We start from the raw sequence: 8929 nt of genomic DNA on the forward strand, positions 1-8929 counted from the left end.
AGCTACTTGATATTTCTGAGACATGAAAGTAGCCTTGTGTGATTATAGTTTAAAGCACATGACTCAGAACATTTGCAGATGAACTTGGAAAGCAAGATTGGGGCCAATTATGGAACTTCTGTATGCTGTGTTAAGGAGTTTAGAATTTATTTAGAATTTATTCTACCTAGAAGGCAAGTTTCAAAGCATTTGAACAGAATGTGGCGTTATCAATTGTTAATTCTGACAGCAATGGGAAGGATAAATGGCACCTAGGGAGAAGTAGGGAGACCTATTAGAAGGCAGATTCAATAGTTCAAGAAAGAGATATTGAGACCCTTAATTATCTAACACCATAGTAAAGGAATGTGTAGAGGATGTATTGAGAAACAATTTAGAGACTAAGTCGATAGATCCTAGAACCGATTAGGGGTGAAGTGTAATGGAAGCAGGAATCGAAGGTGGCTTTGAAGTTTCTAGTTTGGCAACTGGGTGAATGGCAACGCTATTAAATGAGATGGCATTGGCAAGAGAAGATCATCCTGGAGAACGTCTAGGAGGACTTAAGAAGGGAATGATTTCAGATGTGAGGGCAGACTGACTGTGACATCTGTCACCTCATTGATTGCCAGGGTTGATTTGACTGACCTGGCTGGCTAGCTGAGGATCCCCTTCCTCCCTTACTGCTCCTTGTGCATTCCTCCTGAAGTTGTGCACTCCATCGAAGAGGACGACCTTTCTTCAGTCAAGGGTATACAAGTAGCTGGGTTCCCCTGCTAGTACCTCCAAACAAGCTCTCAAGGAAGAGAATAATTTCCACGTTGGATCTGTGTGTTTGATGTGCTCACAGTACATCCACTTGCCAATGTCTAATAAGCTGTTGGCTATATACCAACAGCTGTTTTCATCCCTGTTTTCAACAGCTCCTGTATATACCAGGAGCTCAAGGAGATAGGTTCTGATGACAGTGGGATAGATAAGATAATCCATGGAGTATGTGTCTGGGAACCAAGAAGTCTTAGGGAAAACTCTGAAGAACTTATCTTAAAGAAAATGTAATGTAATGATTTCTTAACAAAGCATTGGACTCAAATTGAGCTTTATCATTAATAGTGAGACTTCCTAAGTCTTATTTCTTCATCTATAAAAATATAAACAAAAGTTCTCTACTGTAAGTGCTGTAAGTTCTCTACTGTATGCTCAGGAACATAACTTCTGAGAAATGTTGATTTTGTAATAATTATAGTTATATTGTCTGTTAGTCACATGGAAAGAAGAACTGAGAAAGAAACTCAGAAAGAGATCTTAGAATATAGAAGGAAAAATAAATTAATTAATAAAAGGGGAAAAGTCATGCCTTTTGAAGGGCAAAAGCTTTAATTTTGCTGGAGTTTAAAAAAGGGGAAAGTAAGATTCTCAGAAATGTAAGTATATGAATATATCACAGTGAATTCCACTTTTATGTATATTTATAAAGCACCAATTAATAAAACAATAAATAAATAAAAGGAAGACCAGTGGAAGAGAGTAAGGGGAACAGGAGGAAGGATGAGGGGGGTGAAAGAGGCAGTACTGGGGACTGAAATGTAGAAAATTCAATTCCATGCATGTATGATTATGTCAAAATGAACCCTAATGTCACATATAACTATCATGCACTAATAAAAACATTAAAATAGATAAATGAAATAGAGTTAGGAAAGAATAGAAATGAAATTTTAAAAAAGTTTTAAGGAAGGAGTAACTAATATAATTAGCACAAAAAAATTAAGGAAATTCAAAGAAGAGGAACTGTCCAGTAAACACAAGAAAAGATTTTTAATCTCATACAGAATTAACAAATGTAAAACATGAAATACCATTTTGATCTATTTATATTTGTGATACTGAAAAATATAGGTGTCACAAACCCACTTGTCCAAAGTATGAGATCAGCCCTCTCTGTCAAATATTTATGGGACAGGTTATTGATACCTTTTTGATGGACATTCAGGAAAATGAATAGAATGTTTAAATGCACATGTCCTGTGACTCTGAAATACTGCTCAGAATCTGCTTTTTTGAAATACTTGCATAAATGTATGTGTGTGCATGCATGTGTGTTTTTGTATGTGTATGCCTATCTTCCTTGTATATTTGTTTATAATAAAAAAAGGATGGAAAAAATTTCAAATGTCCATCAGAGGAAACATGATCTTTGAAAGCATAAAGTAGAGCTTTGAGGAGTCATGGAAAAATATTCCAGATATATTAATAGGTATGAAAACAGGGAAAGCACTAGTGAATAATATATAGAAGAACTCATAAACATATATAAATATGTATTTAGTAAAGTTTTATCTCCAGTATATTTGAATATAAAGAACTTTCAACTTCTATGTTATATATTTCTCTTTATTTTTATAACAAATATGTGTTGTATTTGTGATAATAAAAGGGATAAATTTTTAAAGAATGCAGTATATGTGTCAAATATAGTGCAATGTAGTGGTAAAGAATGGATTAGGGACTAATGAACTGGGTTATAACCACAGCTCTGTTATTTATTAGCTGTGTGACCTTGGACAAATCACTTTACCTCTCAGTTTCCTCATCCATAAAATGGGAATAGTAATACCTACTTCATAAGATTGTTGTAACTGAGTTAATATAAGTAAAACTGGTCAAAATATTCCTGGCACACAGTATGTGCTAATTAGAGATGATGATGATGATTGCAGATGTGGAGAGAAAATAATAAATACAAGTATTTATTATACTTGTATTTTTTATGATTGCCGTTCCAGCTGGAGTGAGATGGAATGTTAATATAGTTTTGGTTTGCATTTCTCTATTAGGGATGTTGTACATTTTTTCATATGTTTCTTGGCCATTGTATGAGAAACGTCTGTTTAGTCCTTTTGTCCACTTATTTATTGAGTTATTTGGGTTTTGTTGTTGTTGTTGTTGTTGTTATTGTTGTTGTTGTTACACTTTTTGAGTTCTTTATATATTCTGGATATTAATCTTCTGTCAGAAGAGTAGCTGACAAAGATCTTCTCCCACTCAATTGGCTCTGTTCACACTCTTATATCACTTTCTTTACTGTGCAGAAGCTTTTTAATTTGATACCATCCCATTTATTGATTCTGGGTTTTATTTCCTGAGTTTTGATAGTCTTTTTAAGGAAGTTGATGCCTGCACCACTATGATGACCTTATGTTTTCTTGCAGCAGTTACAAATTTTCCAGTCTGATTCCTAAGTCTTTGATTCACTTTGATTTGACTTTTGTGCAAGGTGAGAGATAGGAATCAAGTTTCATTCTTCTACATATGCATATTCAGTTTTTTCAGCACCACATGTTTAAAAAACTCTTTTCCCCAAGAAATATTTTTGGCATTGTTGTCAAGTATCAGATGGCTGAAAATGTTTGTATTTGTCTCTGTCTTCTACTTTATTCCATTGGTCTTCATGTCTATTTTAATGCCAGTACCTTGCTGTTTTTATATTATACCTCTGTCATACAAGCTGAGAACAGTTACCATGATGCCTCTAGCATCACTCTTCTTGCTCAGGATTGTTTAGCTATTCTGTGTCTTTTACACTTCCAAATGTATTTAAGGACTGTTTTTCTAGTTCTGTGAAGAATGTCTTTGGTATTTTGATACATTGAATCTGTATAATGTTTTTGGTAATATGGTTGTTTTAACAATATCAATTCTTCCTATCCAAGAACATGGGAGGCCTTTTATCTTCTAATCTCTTTCTTCTTCCATTTCTTTCTTCAGTGTTCTGTAGTTTTCATTGTAAAAGTTTTTACCTTTTTGGTTAGATTTATTTCCATGTATTTATTTTAGGTTATTGTGAATGGGAGAGCTTTCCTGATTTGTTTCTTAGCATATTCAACATTGGAGTATAGGAAAGCACTGATTTATGAATGTTGATTTTGTATTCTGCTAAATTTGTTTATCAGCTCTGGAAGTCTTCTGGTAGAGTTTTTTTGGGTCTAGACAGAGGATCATGTCATCAACAAACAGATAATTTGACTTCTTTTTCTATTTGTATGCCTTTAATAAAAGTTACTTTAATGGAATTTTTGATGGGTCTTAAGCTATAGAAGCCAACAGAAGGATCAGGAAAACCATCCTTTTCACAATAAAGGAAAAAAAGGAAGGTGCTCTAATGGCCATTAGTCTACCATGATCTACTGTCTTCTTGGTCAGGTGAGAATGTTGTACAGTCTCTTCTTGGCTGAAGGGCTAGGAGAGGAAAGCCAAAGGAACGTATGGTGGAAATGGGGATTTAGAGTAATTATCTCCAGAGAGAGATGCATCAATGAAAAACAAAATAGGTTATTTTCAGTAAATTTTATATCAGCTATCCAGTCTTGGGCAAGTCCTTGGTGGTGAAATTTATTCTCCACAGGCTGGATGGTTTCCAGGCTACTGTGTTCATATTCTTTTCCTACCACTTCTTAGTAAATATTCTATCATGGCATCAACCTAATTAAAAGAGAAAATAGTTGACTAAACTTCGGTGTGAATGTTTGAGGAACACAATCTGCTTCAGCATCCAAGTGCTCAGGAATAACAACTTTTCCAGAACAGACTTCTAGGACTAGGTGAGGCACCAGCACAAACGGAGGAACAAAAACTCAAGAGCCTTTAGTTCCATGTCTTAGGGTCTCCCTAATAGGGGCCAGGGGCTGCTAAGCCACTAGGAGCCAGCTCAGGGCACCTCATTTTCAGCAGAGCAGGGAAACTGTACAGGCAAGAGCTACTCTGCTGTATCCACAGAAATGGACTGATAGAAGGTTCTAGCATAGAATAGGGCAAGCAGGGTACATATACTTAATCTCTTGGGCTCATTCTGTTACTGGTTTTCTAGAGTGACACTTGAAGTTCTGGAGCAAAATCTATGTTTAGTGGAGCTTGATTACTAGTGTTGTCTGTTATTTGGTATACAAGGGAGAATAGCTAAATTTCTACCACATATTTGCTATTCAGATGTAGAGAAAAGAGCACTGAACTCTGAGTTTAAAAAAAAAAATTCCTGTGGGATCCCAACTCTGCTATGAAACATCTATGTGAACTTAAGTCACTTAAACATTCTGAGCTCCAGTTTCCTTCATTTATTTCTTTAACCAACATCTGGTGAGCACATCTACCAAGTACCACAGGAAGTTAGAGCTGCAGGTGAGTAATAAAGATAAATATAACATGCTGATTACTCTCAAAAAGAGAGAGAGAGAGAAAAAAAAAGAATGAAAACATGAAGTATAAGTTCTGGAACAGCAGTTGCTCAATGCAATGAGAACAGAAAAGAGAGAGAATCTGTGGGCACTGGGAAAGACTTCACAGTGAAATTGACATTTGAGCCATTTCTTCAAGGGAGAGTAACAATTCTTCCATATGGCGAAGAGAAGCCATTCCAGCAAAAAAAAAAAAAAAAAAAGCTGTTTATGCAAAGGCACAGAAGCATGATGGAGGGCAGTGTATGGAAGGAATGGTGAGTACTTCGGGTCATTAAGTAGAGGAGCCTTTCCTAAAGGGGATTGCAGAGAATGCCAATTCCAAGGGGTGTGCACTGGTTAGCTGGGAGAGGTAGAGAGGCTCTGTGACATAAATCAGTTTAAGGAGAAAACTGGGTTGAACAAAGTGACATGGGTAACTTTCCTGAAGGACTCCTCAGACTTTAAATTCAACTTCTCTCTAGGCATGTTTTGAATAATCATTTTTTTTTTTTTTTAGAAAACATTGTATTTTTATATACCAGAATTCTTTTTGAAAATGGTCAGTGATTAAAATTTTGGTCTAAAGACCTTATATTGTCTTTAGAACCAAAGTAGAGAACTTGGTTTTGTTTAGAGTAAAGGGTGTAGGACATGCCTGAACTAAGGATGCAAGGTTTCTTTTATAGGTTGGTAAAGAATTTAGGTCCTACTTCAGGTCATAATAAAATCTTATGAATAATGACTATCCCACTAACGAACTGTTTTATCTGATCATAGTAACATGTCTTCAACACATCCCTATGAACTTATTTTTCTTTATGATTCTTTATGTAATTCTGGAGACAGAGAAACCTGGATTCAAACCCCAGAACTGCTACTTTCTGGCTATGTGTAATCTTGGTTTCTTCATCTGTTAAATGTGGATGAGCACCATAAATTGAAAAGCTACGTCTAAGCTGATGTGGAGAACATTTTCTTGCTTGACGTATCAGATGTGACCTAGAGCTTATCAGCTCCTGGAAACATAGAATATCATAGACAAGATAGTCTGGCACAGTCACTGAAGCCCAAAGAAGCTATTCCACACTATTGAGATTAGTTGTCCTTTTAGTGAACTGAAGATTTTGGGGAAGGGGAATTCTGCCACCTTGTGGTAGGAGAGTCAACGGGAGGTTGATTGCTATCATCCCTAGTAGAATTCCAGCCCTCTCAGATCTTGGCTCACCTCTGAATTTATGAGATTCCTGGGCAACTGATTTAATTTGTGTCTATTTCCTCTGCTAACTTAGAATCACATTCTCTTTGGGTTTACTGAGGAGAACGTGAGGGTGTCCAGAGAGCTTCTGTATTTTATGCAGTCCCAGTAGAAGAGAATGAACCAGCTTGAGTGGGATTGCATATTAAAAGACCTCAAGATACTTGTAAAATTTTCTATCTCTTATTTCTATAGGGCAAGCAGTTTATTTCTGAGAGTTATGAAATCCACAATTTTTATAGGCTTGAGACATAAATAGAAGGTGACTGAAGATCACTTAATAGAAACTGTTTCTGGATTTTATTTATTTATTTTTTGACCATGTTCCTTCAAACTCCAGTTTGACTCCTCCAGTATTAGGAAACCAGAGAATGGAAGTCATCATGACTGGAAAAGGGGAAGCCAAATCCGCTTTTCAGCATGCATAGAGTTTCTAGGCTTTAATTTTTTGTGCTCACGAAGATCACTTGAAAATCATATAAGACCCTAAGTTAGATAGGTTTTTCAGCTGTGGTTAAAAGTAATGCAGATAACTTAGATATACATTATTTGCTAATTAAATCAAGGGAAGAGCTCACTCTTCTTTTAGGAGAAAACTCAAGACTGGTCCCACTCTGGAGACCCATTACGAGAGTCAGCACTTTTAGAAGTATGGTAATGTGGGGAAATGATGGTGACCATTGCCTCAAGCTGAGCACAGAACCTCTTGCTCAGATAAGGCAATGATTTGGTGCAGGGAGAGGCACAGGTAGTTATGAAAGAAGGGAAGAACCAAAAAAAAGCACAAATGGTTTTCTCCTTTCTTTTAGGTCTCCTGTTATCTGTCAAGAGAAAACCTCTATACAAGAGTCAACAATAAAAGCAACCTTGTTGATAATAAAAATTTTGGAACACAAAATATTTTTACTGGCATAGATAGCAGAGATAGAGCAAAAGCAGTTTTTACTAATGACACTGGGGTGAAAAGGTCCACTTTAGTAGCACATTACAGGTAAAATATCTAAGAGTCATGGAAACCAGGATCCTGACCTATAGGAGGGAAGTCTTTTAGGCACATACTTTAAGCTATAGTTTCTTATGCCACAGAGATGTCATTACCTTCCATTTGCCTTTTCTAACTTTGATTTCATTCCTTTCAGTTCTGATCTTTTAAAAAAATTCTGCAATACCTAAGCAGATTATTGGTGAACATCTTAAGATATTATTTGGAAGTGTTTTTACTCACCTTTTTGAGGTTGCTAAAACTGCTTTGCAGGGATGTTTGATCCTTCTGAGACATTTGCCTGGATCTTATCTATTGAGAAGATCTTATGAAACAACTAGAAACAAGAGAAATTAAGGGACTTGAAAGGCCAGCCTGGTGGTAATTATAAGGTAGACTTCCTGAACTGCAGATATCATTCTTTCTATTCCACTGTGCTGCCTCCACAGTAATGGATTAGAAAACTTTGTTTTAGAAAAGGAATGCTGAGGTTGTTGGGAAAAAAGTCCTTAGCCCCTGAACAAGTGTATATTTGGGAAAAGAAACTAGCAATCAATTGCTCCTTACTTTGTTCCTTTCATATTCAAGAAGAAATTCAAGGAGAAATCTTATTTGAGCATGCATTATAAAATTTTTAAATTTTCCCCACCTCATCCATTTACCTGAACTAATATTAGGAGCTCAAAGACCATGTCTTAGTGATCAGAGTCTCACTAGCAACAACTACATCATTGAGTACTTATAGAAGTATATTTTGGTTCTTCGTTCAAGAAATTATTTGTCCAGCTATAGTAGTGAATAGTGTTTCTGCTGTGGCAGAAGCACTTATCTACAAATTAACCAAGGTCTTGTGTATGAACTGGTAGGCTTTCTGATAGCAGATGCTGGCTAACTCCCAGAATGCTTTAGATTTGGCACTTGGGATCAAGGTTCCCAGTAGCAATCCTGGCTAAAGGCACCTGTATTCCATTATCCTTCTCTGCAGCACTTATAAACTGGTAGCTTGGCCTGTCAATGTTAATTTTAGGCCTACCCGGAAATAGGACTTATATTGTTAATATTCTGAATTGACTCAAGTAGCTTTGTAAGAATCACTTCCATTCACATACCCAGCTGAAAGTGGATTTTCAGTGAGATAAAATAAAGAACTAGAAAGATGAAACCAGTGAGACTCCATTTGGTGGCACCAAATTTAAAAGTTTTTACTATTTTGTAAGACCCAAAAGCCTAAAGATCTCCAAACTGACAAACCGACTTCAATAAAATAACAAAAAAGGGTAACACTATAAAATAAAATTTCATGGTGCATTTATTCTTGCATTTGAGGTTTTAAATTATTTATTATTTCTTTTTTCTTCATAACTAATGTAAAGTTGCTATTTGAGATTTTAATTTTAATGTTTTATGATAAAGTATTTGATGGTGAATGGTAAAATTTTAATAATCTTGAGAAAGTAAGTTGGTACCTATGTTTGCTCTCCCCAATATTTTTCCAAAGAC

This window comes from Callospermophilus lateralis, chromosome 5 (assembly GCF_048772815.1).
Source record: "Callospermophilus lateralis isolate mCalLat2 chromosome 5, mCalLat2.hap1, whole genome shotgun sequence".
Lineage (NCBI taxonomy): Eukaryota > Metazoa > Chordata > Mammalia > Rodentia > Sciuridae > Callospermophilus > Callospermophilus lateralis.